The following is a 24,548-nucleotide window of genomic DNA, read 5'->3' as shown; positions in this document are numbered from 1 at the left end:
CCAAGGTTGGGAACCACTGCTTTAAGCATTCTGGAATTCTGTATGGCTTGAAGTAAAAAAAAATGCTGGTAGATTTCAAAATGCACAGAAACGTTGAACGTCTCTTAGCTTCCCCTTTTTTTCCAGCCACCATTCAATGCAGTCTGCATAATACCCAGCAAAACTAGATCAATTCATCAGCAGTAGCGCCAAATCAGTTATTTGCAGCAAGTAATTTGCTTAATAAATTGAGTCTGTCTTCCCCCCCCCACCCTACCCCATTTCTAATGGAACCATTCCTTTTCTTATAATTTATTCAGCAAATTAACTTTTCCTGCAAGGTTTCTGACTTGATTAGTGTTTGCTCTCTTACTTGGCCACAAATCCTGAAGAATCATTTCAATTCTCCCACCTCACACACCCTTTCATGTTGAAAATAGAAAACTAGTCAGAGGCTGATTGAATTCCTAGAAGTGGGGGGGGGGGGGCTACTGAGAAAAGAGCTCTTTTCAATGTCTCCATGGCAGAACACAGCCCCCTCCTGATGCATGCAACTGCTTCTAGGCCCAATACCACTATTGCTTATTGAGGTTTCAGCTAAGCAGGTCAATCCTGATTCATTGACTCATCTTCTGTTTATTAAAAAGTCTTCTTGTATTCACGAAGGCTTTCACGGCTGGGTCTAATGGTTGTTGTGGGTTTTTCAGGCTCTTTGGCCGTGTTCTGAAAGTTGTTCTTCCTGACATTTTGCCAGTCTCTGTGGCTGGCATCTTCAGAGGACAGCACTCTGTGCTCTGCTGCAGTTTGTTTGGGAGTTGAGTATTTATGGCTGTGAGATCAGCTTTTGCCCTTTTAAGGCAATGAGTGATTAGTGTGTCTTGTTGTGGGTGCATTGTTGTGATAAGGAGGAGAGATTATCTGTCATTGTGATTGATGGGTGTCATTAGCTGGTCTTTTGTGTGTAGTGATCCCCGGTTCTTGTGGCTGGGTATTTATTTTATTTATTTATTCAATTTTTACCCCACCCCTGTAGACAACGTCTAGAGTTCATTGAACTTTTGCACGCTATATTTTTCAGAGCTGGGAGCCAAGTTTTGTTGAGTTTCAAACTTTCCTCTTTTTTGTTGAAGTTCTGCTGGTGTTTGTGGATTTCAGTGGCTTCCCTGTGCAGTCTTCTTCTTGACTTCTATGCGGTTAGATCTACTGCAAGCCAGTTCTTCCTCTGGCCATGGCAAAGGAAGGTGGAAGAGCACCAGGAGGAAGTATCTCTGAGAAAGCAGGAAGGAATTCTAGGAGTATCAGTCCACCTTTTGATGTAGAAAAGGCAAGAGGGCAAAAACACCCCTGGCTATCTGTCTGGCTACTGCCTCCCTCCACTAGTGAACATCAGTTGCTACCTGTGTATTCAAATATCCTTGAGGATTTTGACTGTTCTGACCTACAGAAAACTGTTTTAGGGATTACACCAACTTTGTATTTTCTACCAGCACAACATGGTTTATAGCATATTGCACATCTCATACAAAAGGGCTTTGATAAGGTGTAATAAAAATAATTGGAAAAAACCGCCCTCTGTTACCTCATGATATAAACATGCAGGCCAACAACCCCCAAATGTGAAAAGTAACCTTTTACAAATGAATAAAATAACATATTGCTTTCTCTAGTGTACCAGCAAAGAAAGGGGAGGGAAGGTAGCAGGTCCTAAAGGCAAAAGGAACATGACACACATATGAGGGACGTAAATCATGACTTTGTTTTCACACAGTAAACAGGGAACCTTCTGAAATTTTCTCCTCAGCATGAACTAGCACAAGACAGCAGGGCGGTGGTAGTTGTTGTTGCTGCTGCTGTTGCTATTTTGGGGTTTGGCATTTTTGTGCATTTCTATAATGTGTCCAATACTAAAAGTAATAATGGCTGGCTTCGTTGCATGAAACAAGAAAGTGGCAGGACTGGGTGGGTTGTTCTTATCTCTCTGTGACCAGTCTATCTGCCCTGTTGTGCTTGGTGTGTGTGTGTGTGTGTGTGTGTGTGTGTGTGTGTGTGTGTCTATTTATATGGGTGTGAGAGAGTCCCATAAGGATAAAAATATACAAATTTTACACAGAAATCATTGTATGCAAATTACATTTCATGCAAATTGAAAAGACAGAGAGAGAGACACACACACAATTAAAAGACCCCATAACTGGTCTCTCAGTCTTGAGTTGGTATCAATGGGATTGGAGAGCCCTCAGGGAAATGTCTCACCATGCCAAGGCAGCTTATCTTAACAAGACTCGCAATGGCAAGAATTCATCAAATTCACACTTTCTTTGCAATTCTACTACCTATTTGTGATGCTAGAAGTGACAGGCAAAGCCATAACGGAGTCAGAATGGTCTTCGCTCTGAGTTGTCTTTGTTATGTCATCAGACGAGGTAATGGTTTGCTGTGCTTCTGAAGTCAATTCAGAGAAAGGTTTCTTCTTCATCCTGGAATACAAAAGGATAATTTGCAGAAAACACAGTCATTGGGAGAAATGACTACTTTGTGAGAAATGGCATCAACTGTGAGAGATGAATTGTTGCCACATGCCATCAGGTCACCTCTGACTTATGGGGAACCCTATGAGTGAGCCATCTCCAAAATGTCTTGTCCTCAACTGTCCTCCTCAGCTCTTGTAAACTCAACCCTATGGCTTCCTTTAGGTAGCCAGTCTATCTCGTATTTGGTCTTCCTCATTTCTTGCTGCCTTCTGCTTTTCCTGACATTATCATCTTTTCTAAAGCATGAAACTTTTAGTTTCTTCATTTCTGACACCAGAGATAATTCAGACTTGGTTTGCTGTAGCACCCATTTTTTTCATCTTTCTAGCTGTCCAGCGTATCCAGAAAGCTCTCCTCCAGCACCACATTTTAAACAAATAAAATTTTTTCCCCTTTCAGCTTTCTTTACTGTCCAGTTTACACACCCTATACATGGTGATTGGGAATACAAGAGTGTGGATTATCTTCACCACTATTCAGCATCTTCCTTCCGAAAGGAATTTTAACAATAACAGAAGATGGAGACTGTTCGGGTTCAGCCCCAGCCTAATGATCTGAACCCTGAAGGAGACAGGCCAGGGTTTAATGTCCAAAACACAGAAGCCAACTGCAAAACCATTATTATCCTTGAGGGCCATTCGCACACAAAAACACAGAGAGAGTGCACCAGGCATCAAGAATGCATTGAGAAAGCTGTGGCAATATTTCCACCTGCTGGAGATACAGAATAATTAGCCAGCTAGTCCAAGATAAAGATCTCTGAAGATAAGCTTAGCAAATGCAACACATTTTTTCTTCTTCTTCAAAGATAATGCATGCATAATAACTCGAGATAGGCATACTCACCTTCATCTCAAATTAGAATCAGCTTGGGCGTTTCCAAATGTTTCCTGAGAATTCTGGCAGAAAGGTCATTCCTTTCAACCATGAAATGCTTCTGTAACAAACTCCTGCCTTCTGATCAGACTGCCTTCTGCAACTCTGTATGATTCAAAGCTCTAGCATCGCCTTTTTTCCAAATCAGAGCTCCCAAGAGCTGGAGAATTATTTTCCGCCACTCCATCAGGCACAAGTAGTTTCAATTTCTTCTGATGCAGAGATGCAGCAGGATTCTCTGCGCTCTATGTGGTTTCACCGTGAATACATCCAGCTGGGAAGCAAACTTGGAACACTGACTCGTTCAGAGATGCAACGAGGAGTCTCCTCTGAGAAGATGTAGATTGGATAGCTGTTAATGAGAGCCATGTAGCAGCTACTCAGGAATACAGGAAGGGTACACGGGTTCCACGTGCATTACAACCCAGGTTCAAATCAGATTGATTATATTCTCTGCAGCCAAAGATGGAGAAGCTCTATACAGTCAGCAAAAACAAGACCTGGAGCTAACTGTGGCTCTGATCATCAGCTTCTTATAGCAAAACTCAAGCTTAAAATGAACAGAGTAGGAAAAACCACCGGGCTAAGTCAGGTATAATCTAAACCAAATCCATTATGAATGCATAGTGGAACTGAAGAACAGATTTAAGGAACTAGATTTGGTGGACAGAGTCCCTGAAGAACTATGGATGGAGGCTCGTAACATTTTACAGGAGGCAGCAACAAAAAACCATCCCAAAGAAATGGAAATGCAAGAAAGCAAAGTGGCTGTCCAATGAGGCCTTACAAATATCAGAGAAGAGAAGGGAAACAAAATGCAAGGGAGATAGGGAAAGTTACAGAAAACTGAATGCTGACTTCCAAAGAATAGCAAGGAGAGACAAGAGGGACTTCTTAAATGAACAGTGCAGAGAAATAGAGGAAAAGAATAGAAGGGGAAAAACCAGAGATCTGTTCAAATATTATTATTATTATTATTTATTTATTTAATTTATATCCCGCCTATCTAGTCGCGGTGGACTACTCTAGGCGGCCAACAACAGAGATAAAATTCAATAACATAAAACAGCATAATTACAACAACAATTAAAAGTAGGGAAACAATAAAGGAAAGAAGAAAATCAAAAGTAATCTGGAGAGAAGGCCTGCCGAAACATCCAAGTCTTTAATAGGTTCTTAAAGGTGCCCAGCGAGGGAGCTCCACGAATACCAGGAGGTAAGTTATTCCAAAGGCGAGGAGCCACCGCCGAGAAGGCCCTATTTCTTGTTTTCTCTTTTCGGGCCTCCCTCGGCATTAAGCTCCTCAGCCTCACCTCCTGGCTCACCCGTGTGACCCGGGTAGAACTTGGTGGAAGTAGGCGTTCCGCCAGGTATCGAGGCCCTAAACATTTTGTTCAAAGATGGACATGATAAAGGGCAAGAATGGGAAGGACCTTACAGAAGCAGAAGACATCAAGAAGAGGTGGCAAGAATACACAGAGGAATTATACCAGAAATATTTGGATGTCCCTGAAAACCCAGATATTATGGCTGCCAGACATCCTGGAGAGTGAAGTCAAGTGGGCCTTAGAAAGTATGGCTAACAACAAGGCCAGTGGAGGTGATGGCATTCCAGTGGAGCTATTTAAAAACTTAAAAAGATGGCGCTGTTAAGGTGCTACACTCAATATGCCAGCAAGTTTGGAAAACTCAACAGTGGCCAGAGGATTGGAAATGATACGATGCCAAAATTGTCAACTTTATCCATTCTCACTTTTGTGTAAGGTCGTTTCTTGTGAACTCCTGCACTCTAATGGCTGAAACAGACCAGACAAGAGCGGACAGTGACTCAGTTAGAAGTGAGGCTGTCTTTTAAAGTAAAGGGCATTTAATCATGATCTGCTAAGGTTTGCCTGTTCCTTATAGCACGCATCAATATAACTGGTTTATTTTCCTCTAGTTGCAAAACTGCTTTTTTTGTCTACTTCAGCCCTAAATATAAACATGGCTAGGTGTGTGAGAGAAGAATGATTTAAGAGAGCAAATCTAAGAACAGATCACTTAAGAACCCTTGGAAGGAAATGGATCTCACTCAACCCTCTTGAAGAAGAGTTGCTTGACCGGGATGGTTCATCAACCAGTTCCTCTTAGATTTTCTCAGGAGCCATCTGAAACACTTCTCGCCCATTTATATAAATGTTGAAGAAGAGAGAAAATACAAAAGCCAGCACAGAAAAGAACAGAAGAAATAAATTGGAAGGGAAGGCAGCGGCTTCCTTTTGCACTCATAGAGTGTTTGGTTTTTCTCATACAGGATCTAGCTTTTGCAATTGAAAACTGAACCTATTGTTTCCCCAAGTCAGTCTTAGTGTATCTTTCATTTTTGACAGGTCATTTGTTAACGTAACAACCTTGAATTGCAGTACAACTGTCCTCCCAAAGATCACACCTCAAAAAAGCTCAAGTGTCTGTTTTTCTTAGATACACATAAATGCACACACTCCAAAAGATATAACATTGGCATGCCTGGTCTTATTGGAGCTGAAAGAGACTTCCATTTCTAGGGCTATCGTGGGAAATGGAATGAAAGAGATTTCATTTTTAAGCTAGCTGAACTTGTTCAATTGCTTCCATGTGTAGTGGGTGAAGACTGGTTGACTAGAGGGAGTGAGTTTTAGAATCTCGAGGCTTCCCACCCCTTTAATCCTGATGCCCCCAGAGGCTTCCCTGGGACAGAGGTGGTTATAAAGAAGCTCTTGGAAGAAGGCAGCAGGAAAAGAGGAAGATCAAATGTGAGATGCATCCACTTTCCTAAAGGAAGCCACAGGGTTGAGTTTCCAAGACCTGAGCAGAGCTGACGAAGGCAGAATATTTTGGAGATTGCTCATTCATAGGTTGAGGGCATGTTGATGACACATTCTAGTTGAAAGGAATCATAATTCTGCTGTTATCTTGAAATGGATGTCGGAATGGAGACGCAATAACAAAACAGGCCCCTTGTTTCTCCGCTAGTCGGGTGCATTCCAGAAATAACATCATTCTTCCCTTCTGCACTACGTATGCAAGCTTTCCTAGTCCCCATTTCTGGTGGGAACATCAGCTTCTTGCTTTCTTTATCTCTGACGGCAGTTCCAAGAAGGGGACAATGAATCTTTATCTATGCCAAACTTCACAGGCTCTTAGTCCAGAGCTGAACGCACACAGGGGTCTGTCTGGCCAGCATTGGTCCATAGCTTCTTTCCTGCTCCAAGGGAGTCCCAGCAATGGAAAGTCATTAGGAGCTGTCTTTGCATTCATTCCTAATTCCTCTGAATCTATTTTCCACTTCTGTTTCAAATAAACGTTGTGTTGTTCTTTCACATGAGTGACGAAATGACTTCTTCTTGATCAGCCAGGAATCTGGAAGGGGGGGGGAACGCTCTGAGTGGATCAGGCCCCTGATGGACAACATTATGGAAATATATAAAGGAATCATAATAAACAAAATAAAAGAAAATAGATGATTCAAGTTAGCAAACCTTTCCCTATATTGAAAGCTTCTTGAACAAGCTTGTTAATTAAGAGATACAAAACTGGAGGTTTACGAGCTTATGACATGACCATGTCTCTCTTGTTCAAGGACACGGAGCACATTCATGACAGTAAGAATAATTTGAAACTTGCTGGTTTACAAGCTGTCCTCATTGAACAACAAGAAGAGGAAAGTCTTATGGAAAACTATAGCTTTTGCTCCTTCCTCCTTTGCCTTAAATTATAAAATCCCTGTTTTCTACAGGAACCTAGGAGTGTGGCTACCTAGATAGTCTGTAATAATACTTGACTGCTGTACTGCAATAATAATTGTGTGCCATCAAGTCAGTCCTAACTTATGGCAAGCCTTTTCTGGGTTTTCTAGGTAAAGAATATTCAGAAGTGGTTTATTGCCATTCCTTTCTATTCCTTTCTCGGAGCACACCTCAGTCAAGCCACTTCATCATCATTCATATTCAAGGAATGCTTGGCACTGGCCAGGAAAGCCAAGTAGATTTGCATACACCTGGGGGGGCAGGAAAGTTTTAAGGGTCGGATCATACTTCCGCACTATTAAAGAGCAGGCCGGGTAGGTGGGGCTCGTTCAGCCCTGGAAGGCAGCCCATCTAGGAGAAGGAAAACTCCGATTTCAAACCTCCACTGCCTTGTGGGTATATCCACTGATGGAAAAGGCTTCAGGAGTCAACCTTGAGGCAAAATCCGGAGCCGGAGTCCCAGAGGCAGTTCGTGTCATTCTGCCAACTCCTGTGACGTTGCTGGAACCAGTTGTATTGACTCTTGCCTTTCCATTGGACCATTTCAGCAACATGGAGAGGGGGGATCTGCTGGTTGGGTAACAGCCTATCCTCCATATTACTTCACCCAGGCTTCATGCTCTGGAGAGGACACTCCTCGATTCAGAGCATGTTACCATAGTCTCTCGAGACTGAAGGATGCCTATGCATTGGTGCTGGCAGCTTCTAGTAACAGAGATGCTAACTTCAGTGAAGAAAGGACGGGAGCTGCCCACCATCAGCTGTAAAACCTGCCTGAAATTATACCTGCTGTGGTCATTCAGAGGATACTCACTGTGTAGATGCTCTGTTTAGGATTCTCATGTGAACTGAACCCAAGTGTTGCATGTAGATATTTTCCCCAAAAAACTTTCTCTACCTGTTTAAAGCACACAAGAATATAAGCAAAGGTGCCATCTAGCATTTTCCCCTCGTATCCCCAGGCAATCACATCAGAAACTTCATGGGTGATTGAAACGGCAGCAAGTCAGCGATCGTCACTAGATCCTGCTTGTGACAGCCCAAAGTATTTGGCATGTGAATCCAAGGGGAACGTGAGAATGACGACGGCTCATTTTGCACTGAGTGTCACGTCATCAAGTCGAACAGATCAGCTATGGATGAATAATGCACACAGGTGAGCTTCGCCGTCCTCTATGGCAATCACTCCGGCATTGGCATTTTAGAATATGCTCACTTGGAACAAACAAATCATGCGCCATCGTCCAAATCACATTCATTGGGCTGGCTTGATTAGTAAAGACAGACGAACAGAAAAGGTCGGATTCCTGGAAGGGTGATCAAAAGCTGAAGGTGACAATTTCAAATTGTATCACACATTATACAAGCAGGTTCCACGCCAGCCTCTGTCCTGCTTTGTAGAAGAAGCAGGTAACATTTTTTTCAGATCAAAGACCAAATTCCCTTTTGAAAAATGTTCCAAGGTCGTGTACCAGTTGTGACTGGAGAAGAAGCCAAATGGCTGAGACCACTTCTTTTCTTTTACTTTCCCCTTTCTCTTTCTTCACTCATGTCACTTCCTTCCATTCACTCATGGATATCAAAACAGGCCAGCTCTCGAAACATCCATGGATCCATTTTCCATCTTCAGGACCCACTGGGCCTGAAAACAAGGAAAAAAAGGTGAACATTTGTAATTGAAAACCCATTTTCATCTTTCATGGGGTTGGATGGTTCTCGCATTACATTTTACCACAAAGTCACCAATCCTGGGCAGCCTTCAGGAGCAGAGTATGGTCTGTGGCTTCTCCAATATGGGTCTTCTCAGTAATGGCCAACAGATGGTGGCTGAAGGACTCTTAGAAGGCTGGGGTTCCCTCAGCTTCATCAGTAGATGTGAGACCGCTGTCCACATGGAGCATGAAGGATTTTGAAGCTTCCAGTTTTTTCATTTGCATCTCATATCATATTCTAGGCATTTAATGTTGTTGTTTAGTCGTTTAGTCATGTCCAACTCTTTGTGACCCCATGGATCAGAGCATGGCAGGCCCTCCTGTCTTCTACGGCCTCCCGAAGTTGGGTCAAAGTCATGTTGGTTCCTTCGATGCCACTGTCCAACCATCTCATCCTCTGCCATCCCCTTCCCCTCTTGCCTTCACACTTTCCCAACATCAGGGTCTTTTCCAGGGAATCTTCTCTTCTCATGAGATGGCCAAAGTATTGGAGCCTCAGCTTCAGGATCTGTCCTTCCAGCGAGCACTCAGGGTTGACATTTAATAGTCTTGCCCAAGTGATTAATATGTACCAACCAACAGGTGAGAAAGTATTAGTGAAAATGATGTTAACATCATGCTAACTCGACAACCTTCTCCTGGATATTCCTGTCCTGCGCCTGCCTCCAGCACCAGCATACCAAAGTCTAAGAGATAGTTCCCTTTGGGTATGGAGACAACTGAAATTAATGTGTTTGGGGCATGTGATAGTAACAGGTATTCGCGAAGGCGATATAAAGAGGGCTTTTATCAATCCGAAAGATGCACTATTAAACTACAACAAAAAAAGAGACAAATCAAACAGAAACAACAAAAAAACTGTGCCTAAGAATGTGAACTCATCAACAAAAGCTCACAGTGCAATACATGTGTATGTCTTGTGAGGTGCCTTGGTTCAGCCTGAAACAAATTAACAGGAATGCCCCTCTGAAATCTATTAAACTGAGTATCAAATCTGAATCTTGCAAACGTCTCCCCTTTTTTCGCCCATGCGTAATAACACGGAAAGACCAATGCTTGCTATACATATGAAAATGTTCCCATCTTCCCAGCGTCACGGTACGTGACTCTGATGTCAGTTGAAACAAAATGTCCATATGTTCTTGGGGAAGAAAAAGAAAAATTCGAAGAGAACAAGAATTTCTCCAAGAAAGGCAGCTCCAGTGACCCACAGGAGAGAGGTCAAGAATGACACTTCAAACTCAGCAAGCAACGTTTGCTGTGTCCACCAGTACATGTCCCCAGATATGGGTTTTTTTCCTTTTGCCTTGCATAATGATCTCATGGAAAAACCACTGGCCACTCGACTACTCCTGTAATCAATGGGAATCAGCTAGTCAAGTGGGTCAGGTAGAATCATAGAGTTATAAAATAACAAAGTAAAAAAAAATAAGTAGACAAAATGTTGCGGTGCCTTAAAGATGAACTGCTATGTTTTAATGGGAAATGTTCGTGGACATGTCCACTTCTTCAGAGAGTCTTTTCAGACCAGGCGTTGTGCCATGTGCAACAGCCAAAGTCACTGCAAAGCAACTTCGGTTCTTTCCAGTTGTGGTCTACAAAGTTTTAACCACTTCATCCCACCTCAATAACCATCACTCATGTGCCTGTTTTTATGTGGATCCCCTCCCAAATAAAGACTGTGGGTTAGGGAACTGCCGGCAAAAATCGGAACATGTTTCTTTCCTCCAGAAGGCATGCCCTGTTACCAAAGGCTGGGCCAGGGTCAGGGACTAGGCATCAAAATGAAACACTGCTGGAGGTGTGCAAATATCATCTGCTTGCATTCATTCCAAAGTATTTGCTTGATTAAATTGCAACTAGAGATGGGCACTGCTTAAGTCATGTCTTCTCGTACAAAGATCTCTCAACAAAAAGGGTTGCCATAAGTCAGGATTGACTTGTTCTCTTCTCTCACCTCTCAGACGGCTGCTCCACTTACATGCCTTCATGCACTGCCTGGGTCGCTCACGTTTCCCTTCCCCACCTCCTCTGGCAGCCAACCATTCAGATAAGGTGAGGCACGGATTCTTCCTGAGCAGCTGTTGAGTGGTCGGCTTCTGGAGGAGGCGGGGAAGGAAAGTCCAAGCTTCTTCCTGAATTGGGTAGTCAGCAATGGAGGATGACCTGGGTAGCGTGCGGAGGCTTGTGAGTGGGGCTGCTGTGCAGGATGTGTGGGAAGGGTGGTGCCATGTGGAAATCTTTGTATGAAAAGGCATGACTTAAGTCATGCCCATCTCTAACTGCAACCAATTCACTTTGAGACTGACCAATCTGATAGGGGCATCAATATTTTAAAGTATTTGTACATACATATTTATCTAAACTGTGAAATAAACATGAAAATTGGGGCGGGGGAAATAAAGGGCCCGGATGGGGGAAGAGGAACCCAGTGCCATCAACTACTGCTCAACCTCCAATGTGCAGGCAAAGCACCCACCAATGTCCTGCTTCTTTCCTTCCCTCTCTCCCCCTACCAGGAGCGGTGCAATTTAGTGATTCGTCAGCTCACATCCTTACACCCAATCATCTTTTGTTAGCTGGGCACTTTGTCTCAAGTATCAGTCACCATGAATCCTCTGAAATCAAAGCTGCTGCTCTGGATTATTAACCTCCAAAGTGCTGCAACAAAACTCAGTGCTCCTGATCTGGTTCGAGTGCCACATCAGGCTTCCTCAATTAATTTGCACCACTTCAGGAACAGAAATATACCCACTTTGCTTCATTTTCCAAATAAAATTATGAATCCGAGGCACAGACCTAATTGCAGTGAATCACACAGGGCCTGGCTGTAATAGCACTCCAACACTAAGCACTTTTCATGGGAAAAGGTGAGTTTTTTAGTATAGCACTCAGGGCATAAATGTGAAAACTCTACCGAGGGTCAACCAAGTGCTACTGGAACTCATTAAAGTGCCTCAACACACCTGGATAAATAACGATATTATGAATACTAATAACTTTTATGTTCAGCCCCGAAATTACCACTTAGATTTAATGGCACTTCACACAAAAAAACCCTGACTACTGCTCATATTTCTGCTCCTAGCAAATTCGTGTCCTGTTTCATATTACCAGTTTCCAGAACATCCCGAAGGAATAATGCAACTTCTTCTGTAGAGCTATCCCCATTTTGAACCCCGCAAGAAATGAGGATGAGGGATGGATACAAGAAAAGGCATTTCTCACATTAAAAAAAACTGTTATATCCAGACTAAGTCACCTGCTATACTGCAGAATTACAGCAGCCTGATGCCCATTTAATGGCCATGCCTCCATACTATGGAGTTGTGGGACTGATCTTTTGGGGAGGTCCTTGGAATTCATTTATAGAGAGCTCTCCTGAATTGTCCCTGACCACAGCAGAGGGTTCAAAGTTCCTTGTCAAAACTACAAATTCCAAGATTCCTTAGAGTAGGACCATGACAGTTAAACTAGCATGAAGTTGCTACCACTTTGTAGTGTGGACACTGCCCCAGTTAGATGTACTCAGTTCCCACTGAAACCCCCAAGATTTCTGATGCAACGTGATGGGCATCTTCCATCAATTTCAGCAGAACACAGAGTCTGTTGGGTTTCTGCTTTGGCAGGGGGCTGGGCACTATGGTCGCAGCCCTAGTCTTTTGTGTTGTGATAATTCAACTATTTTAATTCTGATTCACCATCAACACTAGTCATCAAGGAATGTTATCCATTTTGATCTTCCTGCTGAGTCAAAGATCATACAGAGAGACAGATGGAACAATGCCCAAAATCCAAACCTTAGGAACACAGGGAAATATCAGAGTTGATAGAGTCACTCTTATTGGTCTATTTAACCATCCTGATTACATAAAAGTTTATGAACTATCATTAGGCTCTATGGGGGGATCACTCCTCTGGGTGAAATGACCATCAAACCAAGAAGTCCAGAATGCAGAAAGAACTCTAAATTCTTGAGAACTAGAATAGGCTGTGCAGAATTATGGTAGGGAGAGGAGAAATAAATAAAAATACCTTAAGGGTTTCGGTGGTCTGGACTGTCTCTATCTGGCTGGATAGCTCAGTGGTTGAGAGCCAGAGGTTGCAAGTTCAATTCCCCCACTGGGCCTCCAGGTGGAAGAGCCATCCTGTGTGATCTTGGGCAAGCTGCACAGCCCCAGAAGAAGGGAATGGTAAATCACGTCTGAGTATTTTCTATCTGAAAAACCCTGAAGAGGGTTGTCATAAGTCAGAATTGACTTGACAATACGTGATGATGATGATGATGATGATGATGATGATGATGATGATGATAGAATGCCTCTGCCTGCCAAAAACTTAGCTCACCTTGCTTTCCAGGAGATGACTGTGGTTAAAAGAACATGCCTTTCCCCATCCTTGCCCATCTGCTACAAATAACATGGAATTTATAGAGCAAAGCTTAACAAATTATGTCTGCCCACAGGCATTAATCAGATTTGAGTTTTCCGAGTTTGATCATTATTCAAAACTATTCAGAATATCCACTGCAAACATAACTCAAACTATGGTTCATTATAATTCTAACTATTGACTGCTCAAGCTGCACAGATTGTTCACCTAAAATATATTGCTTTCTCCCCTCCTCGTTCCTTTCCTGATGAGATGACAAGTTTATTAAGAGGTGTAATGCTTTGTAAACCGTGCACCACTTCCAAAATTCACTCCAGTGCGTGGTTCTCTATAGGAGGAATAGAAAGAAGAATGCTCTTTCCACAAACATGACTCAGAACAGATATGTCTGCATTCAGAAAGGGAGAAGCATTAGACATTTTCAAGACAAATTATCTGCGGGAAGTCTAGGAAGCCAATTCCACAATGAGAAGGTAGATTAGGGGAGCTCTGTGGTCCTTCTGACTCCATGGTTCTGCGACAAATTCTGAAAAACAGAGATACACTTCTGTGCACAGCTGATGTACAGCTACTAGCTACTGGGGCAGGAGTGGATTAGATGTAGTCCATGATCCACAAGTGGTCATCAGGGGCTCAAAAAGAGCCCCAAGATACTCAACAAGTCAAATGTCAACCCAATTTCTTCCTCCTCCACTAAAAGAGGTCGTAGGAATGCCCCTGTCCCTTTCCACTGCCTCTCTAGGGAAGTGGCAAGCTGATGGTTCAACCCTAGAAGACAGAGAGGGAGGTGGTGGCACTGAGGGTTAAACCGCAGAAGCCTCTGTGCTGCAGGGTCAGAAGACCAGCCGTCATAAGATCGAATCCATGTGATGGAGGGAGCTCCCGTCACTTGTCCCAGCTCCTGCCAACCTAGAAGTTTGAAAGCATTTAAATGGGAGTAGATAAATAGGTAACACCATGGTGGGAAGGTCACAGCGTTCCGTGTCTAGTCCCGCTGGTCACGTGACCACGGAAACTGACTCCGGACAAAAACGCTGGCTCTATGGCTTGGAAACGGAGATGAGCACCGTGCCCTAGAGTCAGACACGACTGGACTAAATGTCAAGGTGGAAACTTTACCTTTACCTAGAAGATAGTTTATTTCCAATTGTCACTGTTGTTGTCTTTGCATATCAAGAACCCATGGAATCCTCAAAGTCAAAATGACTTTGACTTGGTTTGAGCTTTCATGGACTTTAGGATGAGGGCATCTGAACAAGTGGGCCAAGGTCCACGGACGTTCATGCCAGGTAAGACCGGTCAGCCTTTAAGGAACCGCGAGATTTTACTTTGTGTTTGCCGCAAGAGAACAGCCCAGCTACCTTCCGGAAAACAGAAACAAAAGCATAAAATCCTCCGAGCTGGCCCTATTCTCTAGGTAACATCCATAAATTCTGCAGTATGCATTCATTTATGAAAGGAAGCCCGGGGTTTCCTGCTTTAAAATTTACATTTTGTAACCCTATGCAGCCTGTAGGCTAAATTCGGTTGTTTTGGAGGTGCTAGTTTTTGCAAATGTGAGATGCCACCACCTTTTGCAAAATGATCCAGGCAGGCAGACCTGAATGTGGGCATTCCTGTCTCCCTGTCTTTTCATTTATTCCTTCATTTTGGTATAAAGAGGGCGGCCGATAGGTCTCCAAGAAATAAAGAAGGAATCTACTGATTTGTATTGGGGCAAAATGAATTATCCCCTCTGGGGTCATTCAAGCCAGGCTTTTCAGCTAGAAAATTATCTTAAAAACAAAAATAAAACAAGAAATCCATGAGGAAGCTTGCAGCACCTCAGCTCTCCTCCTCAAGAACCCTGTTGGCAAACGTCTCATGGGCCTCTGGCGCCGACACCTGCATTGCTTTCTGGGCCGATTTAGCGAGAGACAAGAGTCGTTAAGAAAGGATTCTCCTAGAAACAAGATGAGGACAGAAATAGAACACGAAAGAGCAGAATAGGACTAAGGGCATTTCCACAAAGGGTGCGGAGCGTACCTTCTAGTCTACAACGAAGCCTCATTTTCATGCTGATTACGACACAAAGACCCTAAGTGAACTCCACACACTCACAACAGCGGGCTCTCTGAAACTCAGAAGCAGATCTTGGAAAAGTTACTTTTCGGGATCATAGCTTCTCAAATTGCAGGGGGGTACTGACTGTTGTTGTCCAAAAAAGTTTGGGACCTTGTGACTTATCAAAGCACATTTCCCTAAGAACATCATCTTGCACTCTCTGATCCTTGCCGGCCGTGCACTTATGGGTGGACACACCAAGAGAGGCCAAAAAGACATCCACAAGAAATTGGGACTTTGCGGTTGTGGCACCAACCTTATGAAATGGGCTCCTAATGGTGCTGTGCCAGGCCCCCTCCCCTCCCTGCCCAGCTCTCAAGAAGGTGCTCAAGACAAAGCTGGTTACAGACAGTTTTAAGGGCATCCTCTCTTGAGCCATGATGCATTCATGCCGCTCCATCGTTTAGGTTTAGATTTTAGGTTTATGCTAGATTAAGTAGATTAGATTTTATCTTTCTATTCTATTCTATTCTATTCTATTCTATTCTATTCTATTCTATTCTATTGTTTGAGTTTCCTTTTGATTGCAAGCCACCAAGAATAGTGCCTAGCACTAATTGGGCAGTATAGAAGTTTACATACATACATACATACATACATACATACATACATACATACATACATACATACATACATACATACATACATACATACATACATACATACATACATACATACATACATACATACAAAATGCATCATTTTGAATCTATACTCCAAAGCTGAAACTTTAACTACATGACCTGTATCTAACTAACATTGCATTTTTATTAAAAGACCGTTTTCGGTTATTAACAGAATGTTAGCAGACCACAGAGCTGATCTGTGGTTCACAGACCACTGTGGTTAGCAGATGACAATGCTGATCTGAGCATGCTGAGCCCACGTTTGGGAGTTCGATTCCCCACTGGGCTTCCTTGGCAGGGCCTGAGGCTGAAGCGTCATAGGGTCCCTTCCAGCTCTGATGTTCTAAGACAAGGAGGAAGAGGAAGGCAGTAAGTAATGATGAGAAATGTCTGTGTGGTTGGTAGGTAGGTAGGTAGGTAGGTAGGTAGGTAGGTAGGTAGGTAGGTAGGTAGGTAGGTAGGTAGGTAGGTAGGTAGGTAGGTAGGTAGGTAGGTAGGTAGGTAGGTAGGTAGGTAGGTAGGTAGGTGGGTGGATGATAGATAGATAGATAGATAGATAGATAGATAGATAGATAGATAGATAGATAGATAGATAGATAGATAGATAGATAGATAGATAGATAGATAGATAGATAGATAGATAGATAGATAGATAGATAGATAGACCTCTCTTTATGTCCTTGTTTCCCCATGTTTCAGGTTTGTGTATTCTCTTACATCTAATTTTCATGATGGCAAGACCAAAATAAGTAGGTGTATTGGGGCAGGAAATAAAAATGTATATATCAGGAAAGACGTATTCTGAGTCTCCCTTCTGGCTACTTTCCTATGCATGCTTACTAGGAAGGAAACTATGCTGAAATGTGTTGGGATATTCCAAAGTAGGCATATTTTAAATCAAGTCGGGTTGTTAGTTAATGCTCAGAATGCTGACAACACAGCTTCCGGGTTTTCCTCCTTGTGACGTGACCTCCTAAGCTGACAGCTACAGGGGAGTCTTCCTTTCCAAGGGTCATGGCAAAGAGTCCAGATATGCGAGCATTTGAATGGACATTGGATAATGTAATACCTCAAAGTTATGCAGAAGTTAGGAATTTTAAGTCAGCTGTTGTTGTTTTTAAGTACTTTTTCACCGCAGCCAAGAAAATACAACATCTGGCTAGTGAACGATCTTTTTCATTTTAAGTATTGGGATGCACCTCGTCAACTCAGTGAGTTCCAACCCAATTTAAAAAAAGGGAAAGGAGAGAAAAGCCAAATGGAGATCTCATCCTTTTGTCATATACTTCTGTAACTCCACGTGGGTAAAAATGAGGACAATCCATGGCCCACTGGCCTCCACGCTTTAAACATTTATACTGGTCTCTGAAATATTCATACATTTGTCATTTAGAATATTTATGGTATCATACAATTCATACATTTTTAGAGATGACTGAGATTTTTTTTGCAATGCAAAATAAATAATATATTACGTATTTACCATGCACTGTAAATATTTTATTAAATTGTACATTTTGTTCAGTGCGGATGGAGCATGTGGAGTGCAAAAAGCCTGTCTCTTGAGGGGGGTAAAGGGGGGCTTGTCTGAACAAAGCACCATCTTTTAAAGAGGGGACCTTTTTAACTACTGAGGTGTTCTTGGATTGCAAAAAGAGGAGGAGAACGCAAAGCCAGAGGTCCTACAGCAGCTTTCAGACTGGAGGGAAACACGGAGGGGATAGATAGCATGAAGGCCTTGCTCACTCTGGTAAGAACACACGGCAGTTGGGCAGGATCAGATCTTCGGGGGCGTATATAGTCCAGGTTATCCCTGGAAAGCATGTATGTGTTTGTGCGCAACTCAGAACACAAACTCTTATTTTCCTTGTTGTTGCATGCACACTTTACCCCCATCTTGCCCTCCAGACAATAAAATATTTTCTGCTGTCAACACAGTAGAAAACACACACAAATACACATTGGTATCCACAATTTCACATATTCACGGTCTGATAATATTAAAAATATTAAAAGGGGAAAAAACAGAAATATGTATTTCCATGATGTTGTTACCAGAACTGGCCACTAGAGGAAGACCATGCTAGGGTTCACTATTATCTACGGTTTTCAGCATCTGCAGGGGAGATTGGAACCAGCCCCCTGTGGATACAAGAGTCCTACTATATACCCATGTTGGCAAGAAAGTTTCACGCACAGATTGTGTGTCTTAATGAAATTATTTATTACAATCGGGTGACTAGCTCATAAAACATATTATGTGGCTAAAATATACAAAATGCAGTTTAAAAATGTACAACCAATTCATAAAACATATTATGTGGCTATAATATACAAAATGCAGTTTAAAAATGTAAAATCAGTTCATAAAACATATTATGTGGTTAAAATACACAAAATGCAATTTAAAAAAGGTGTACAGCCAGTTCACAAAAATATTATATGGACTGTATATCTTACAAAATATGCACAAACTTTACAAACCTAGGTGCTGCTTATTGGTTTCCTGGAAAAGGTATTGGGTGGCTTGCCCACATCGTTGATCACCAATAAGCTGGGCCTCCTTTTCTGCTTGCTCTGTGTGCATGTCCTTTCATTTTTCATTATGAAAAGGGGTAATAGTTTTGCCCAAACTGCTGCAGGGACATTTTGTGCAAATCACAGATGGAGGAAGCACTTATCACCTTGCTCTCGGGCTAGAGGCGAGGAATCCTACAGGGCTAGGAAATCCCTTGTCTGTGTCACACCAATCTTCTAAACCCATGAAAATGAGAAATGAAGCAGATATCCTTCCTATTAGTGTGTCAAGGGTGGAAATGACAGAGGCATCATAGGGAATGGAGGCTTCTTTTCCTTGATGACTTCTTAACAAAGCCTAGATAATTGCAAAAGCCTTCCAGGTCTGAAGTCAGAGGTCCCCAAATTAGACAGCAATATAACAGCATGTCAGAAACTATCAGGTTGATGTATGGAAGGATGTACACTCTGTGAATACAAGCCATAGCTATTCTCATGGTTATGACAAGTTAAGTCCCTTGTCAGAATGTTTCTGCTGAATGGACATACGAGTCACCACAGGCTATGCAGAATTCAATATCAGCCAGAGCATGACTACATCACATTTTTTTTTAAAAAAAAGATGATTAGCAACCAAAGCATACTCCAAATTTAGTTACACGCTCCCAAGCGTTAAACTTTATTAAAGGGACATAACATGGCAATTAAGATTATGGACTTAAAACTCTTCTGTTCTGAAAAGTTTGTTAAGCCTCCAGATAGATGCCAAACTCCTTAAGTAAGAGCCCCGCCTTCATTTGCAGCTCGGGAAAAGGAGCTGTCACTTTCTGGGAAAGTTAACTCTTGTTGGTTGTTGTGGGTTTTTCGGGCTCTTTGGCCGTGTTCTGAAGGTTGTTCTTCCTGACGTTTCACCAGGCTCTGTGGCCGGCATCTTCAGAGGACTGGAGTAGGAACTCTGTCCATGCTCTGTTGCAGTTTGTTGGATAGTTGAGTATTTATAGCTGTGGGAATATACTCAACTATCCAACAAATAGCAACAGAGCATGGACAGAGTTCCTACTCCAGTCCTCTGAAGATGCTGGCCACAGAGACTGGTGAAACGTTAGGAAGAACAACCTTCAGAACATGGCCAAAGAGCCTGAAAAACCCACAACAACCATTATATCCTGGCCGTGAAAGCCTTCGCGAATACATTTAACTCTTGCTGCTCTTTGGAAACAAAAGCAGACTTCGAGAGACAGTTCTAGACTTCTTCTTGAGGAAAATTGCAAGAAGACTCTGTACCACAGAATCATAGAACCCTGGACTTGAGGGGGACCTTAGAGGTCCTTTCATCCTGCCTGGTGCCAAATGAAGGCTCAAGATGTAATTACAGCAGCCTTGACTAATGACAGCGCACCCTTTACTTAAACAACTGGTGGAGAACCAACCATTTCTTGAGTCAGCCTGTTCCACTGATGAATAGCTCTTGCCATTGGGAAGGATATTTTTCCCCAACATGTATCTGTCATTTGTGTCCTTGTGGTTTCCACCCATTAGTTCTGTCCTCACTCTTCAAAGCAACAAGTGGGGTGGGGGGCAATGGGGAGACAATCTACTCCATTTTATGTATCTAATATAAAGAGTTGCACCACCACCAAGTAATCCCCAGTGGATGCTGATGATCCAGTGTTGAGGGGCAGTGAATTCACTCCAGGTTGTCCTTCTAAGTTGACATAAGGTGCTGAATTTTATCCCTCAAATGTGTACAGTACCTGGAAGAGCTCCTGCAAAGCTCTAAAGCACTGGTTCTTAACCTTGGGTTACTCAGGAGTTTTGGACTGCAACTCCCAGAAGCCTTCACCACCAGCTGTCCTGACTGGGGTTTCTGGGAGTTGCAGTTCAAAAGCATCCGAGTAACAAAGGTTAAGAACCACTTATCTAAAGCATGGAGTGAATTCACTACCTCTCTCATATCAGATCTATCACCCTCTACGAATCCCAACCAAAGAGGTAACTGCCCTACTTGAAACCTAGTGTAGCAACAGCATTGGTGGTGCTACAGAGGGACAACTGGTGAGAAGACAGGGTAAATATGACAGCAGCTGATGCCACTGGGTTGTGAAGGTGCTAGTACGTTCTAAGATACACAGAGTGCTGACACCAAGCTTAATAGTATATAGAGTCATAGAACTGTAGATTAGGAAGAGAACTCATGAGTTACCTAGATCTACTCTCTTCCAATGCAGGGAGCCACAGCCAAAGCAGACAGACAGGCATCCAATCACGGGAAACCGTGACATCTGAGCATTCAACTTGGAGGCAGGCGGTGCAGCATGGCCTCTCCCAATTTGAAGAGACCCTTGTCCAGCAGGCCGAGGCAAAGAGGAAGTCCCGAAACCAGCAAAAACAGGGAGCTGGGCAGGGGACAGATTGTCTTTGTCTTCAGTGTGGAAGGGACTGTCACTCTCGAATTGGCCTTCTCAGCCACACTAGACACTGGTCCAAGTCCTCCATACAGAGCACATTACCATAGTCTCTTGCGACTGAAGGATGCCTAATCTAATCCCTACTCTTCATTGACAGCTTTATTCATAACCCCCCATACCTCTCTTTTTAAAAATGAAAGGAAGATTAAGCAAAGGCTGGGAGAAGTGAATTCAAAGCCTCTGTCTTGGTGGATGAAACACAAGCCTTCAACACAATGGCCACCTAACAAAGTTGTTTCATTTTCCTCCTTAAAAATATTCCAGGTGAGTGATGACCAGATAAATCTGAGCACATAAAAAAGGCACAGCAAAATGTGTTGCAAAAAAGAGAGAGAAAAAACCTACCCAACTTCCTTTAATTAAATTATGATGGCATATGAAACGACATTTCATGAAAGCGCTTGGCACCATCATTTTTCAACTAAATCTTCTACTCACTCAGAAATCCGCTGCAAAAAAAAAATCAATCATGTTTTGAAACTATTCTTTCCAGCTTAAGTGTATTATTCATAAGGCAATAGATTGGAGGAGACATCATTGCATGCAAGAGGTTCAAAGGCTCCAAAGTTCCTGAACACTAACTTTCAATTTTTATGCATCCAGACAGAAGCAACCGAGCAGGAAAACAGGTTAAAGGTCTTTGAGGAGCAAAGTAATTCTAGTAACATCAAGACTGAATTCAGAAGCAATTTCAGCTGTTTTTCAGTCATGTTCTAATAGAGCCAGCAGAATTACCCTTCCATATTTTGCCTAGGAACTGAAATTTCAGGGGCCTCAGCAGAGTTTTGCTCATCCATATAAAATCCATCCATCCATCCATCCATCCATCCATCCATCCATCCATCCATCCATCCATCCATCCATCCATCCATCCATCCATCCATCCATCCATCCATCCATCCATCCATTGCATTCATATACCATCCCAATAGCGCAATGCACTATTCTGGGTGGTTAACAGTTGATAAAATCAGTTGCACAAAGGCAAAGACAGAGGGAAAAAAGTTCAACATCTCATTTTGCTTCAGCAAAACAGGGTCCCCGAACTGGGTCACAAACTAGCCCGTTTCTTTAGGTTCTGTGCTTCATAGTTTGGTTCATGCCTATTTCTATTCAGCATGTTGAGGAATGTTCATACACAGTAAGCCTCTGGCATCCTCTACCATCCATGCAGAGGGAGGACCATTTTGCAGTGATGCACAGATTAAATCTTTAGAGCCAAACTTCATGCCATACAAGGAGCTTCACCCTTCCCTTACAGGAAAGGGCTGTTTTTTGTATGAGAATGGCCACAATTGTGATGAACAACCAGTCTTCAGGGGAACTGAAAAATAGGTCAAATGCTAGAGGGTACTGGCAAGGCAGATGCACATGCCACGCAACTGAAGATTAATATACACTCCCTCTCCTTACAACTACATTGATTTTATTCTCGTATATCATTCACTATAATCACCTTGCTGTAAATGCACTATAAAATTAGACTACTGGGTGTTGGAATAACATCTGGAAGGCTGGAGAGGAGATCATGAAAGCCACCCGAACTTTGGCGCTTGAGGATTCGGAGAGCAAGGTCATCCTCTGTTCTTGGTAGCACGGCTATAAAAAGTTAAATTATTCATCGAATCAGTGCAAGCATCCTGGAAAATATTTTGGTTTCCGCCGTAAATCTCTTTTTTCATTAAGCTCATGAAGTCAGCGTCTTCCTTCAGCCTGAATCCACTGAAGCAGAACTGGGCGATGTCAGGGTCTCCGATTATTTATTTATTTTTTGCCACTGAAGCCATTCACGGGCCACAAAGACTGGCCCAAATCACCAAAATACAACACAATGCATCTTGGTCTGGCTAGTGTGGAAATCTATCTGCAGTTTTAGGGAAACGAGGATCCATTTTGTGGAAAGCAGTGCAGTGTGGGTGGAACCCACAACCTATTTAAAAGGGGAATCGCTGCTCCCAGAGGCTGACAAGAGTGATGACCCAACTTTATCTACTGGAATTAAAAGGGGGGGGGCTGTAGTCCAGAAGGGCCAGAAGATACCAAAAAGGCCTTCTGGGCTTTTTATGAACCTAGGGCTGCATTTTCCCTGTCTTTCCATTAAGAGATGCCATGTGATGTGAAGGAGAACTTACTAAGCACCACAGGATGGGAGCCTCAGGTGACACACACATTGCTATGCAGGCCAATATGGCCGCCCAGGTAAGTCACTGTTTCTGGACGTTGGCTTTCCCCATTATCCAGACCAGTCTGAGCATTATTAGGCCTGAGTTGAAGTTTGGTAGAAAAGCATACCCTCAGCGTCCTATGTGCACATCAGGCGTCCTATGGATTTTATTTGCCATTTTCTCTCCCTCACCATCATGTGCCCCCTCCCATTATGACTCCCTTAGTACACTGGGAAAGTTTCCCCTAAAGTAACCCTTCTGTCCATCCAGGAATCACTCCAACTTGGCCCTCCTAAAATGCAATATACAAATAGAGCCAGGCCAAAAGAAGGTCCCGCTTGGACACTGAATGGGAGGCAGCACTATTCCCGATATGTCGTGTGATCACTGGGAAACAGCTCACACCGGACCATAATACAAGTGGTCCAAAATGTGGTCGGTCTACCCATGTGATTACACTTTGATTCTATATGTCTTCTAGAATGGGGGCCAGCAACCAAATACAGGGCTGTGAGTTTCGTCTGTTTAGCTTTGAAAGCTAACCATTCACACTTGTTGAAAAACAACCTGGACAATTGCTTTGTAAGAAGCAGTTAATTGATGGGGGAAACAGTTTATGGGATTTCCCCTTGCGTGGTGTCACTGTGAATGGTAGTGAGCACAAGGGGGTATCTTGTCGACCAGTGGTTCTCAAACTTGGGTCCCCATCTGGTCTTGGAGCATGGACCCAACTCCCAGAAATAGCAAGTGGTGAAGATCTCTGGGAACTGCAGTCCAAGAACATCTGGGGACCCCAGTTTAGGAGCCACCGCTGTAGACCATCTTGAGCGCTGCCGTTGACTCGCAATACACACCCAGGTTCTGCGTCATAAGCTAATCATATCAATAGGTTACAAGAGATCGATAGAGAACAGTCGACATGAAGTGGAACTGAAATCCCTATACAGCTACCAAGCCTACCTTATAAGGCTGTTGTGAGGAGAAAGAGAGGAGTCTATCTCTGAAACTATTTCTGTATAGCACCTGGAGGATATTCTGGAGGAAGGGCATGATAAAAAGAAGGCAATGTATTGAGGACTGGAAAAGCCATGCTGGCTATGGGACTTTGGGGGTTGTAGCCAAATTATACAACTGTCCTCATCTCTGGAACCAATCACCCTTTGAAGCACTAGGCTTGGGTTCCAACACTATTTCCTTCGTCAGAAAATTGGAATTCCTTCTGCTGAGAATTCTAGAGCGAAAGGGGAACTACATTTAAGACCGAAAGAAATGCAAGAGCAATCTTCCTTCAAACTGTGTTCAAGAGATATCTTCTCAGTTCCCTACGTCTCCTCTGGGCACCTTCCGTTCCAGTGGGCTGTTTTATTTCAGGGGCTCATGGACACAGCTGACAAAGTCCACGTCCCTCCGGGCTT

Source organism: Pogona vitticeps, chromosome 11 (assembly GCF_051106095.1).
Source record: "Pogona vitticeps strain Pit_001003342236 chromosome 11, PviZW2.1, whole genome shotgun sequence".
In the NCBI taxonomy this organism is placed as follows: domain Eukaryota; kingdom Metazoa; phylum Chordata; class Lepidosauria; order Squamata; family Agamidae; genus Pogona; species Pogona vitticeps.
The sequence above is the reverse complement of the archived record's forward strand: the minus strand, read 5'-3'. Positions refer to the sequence as shown.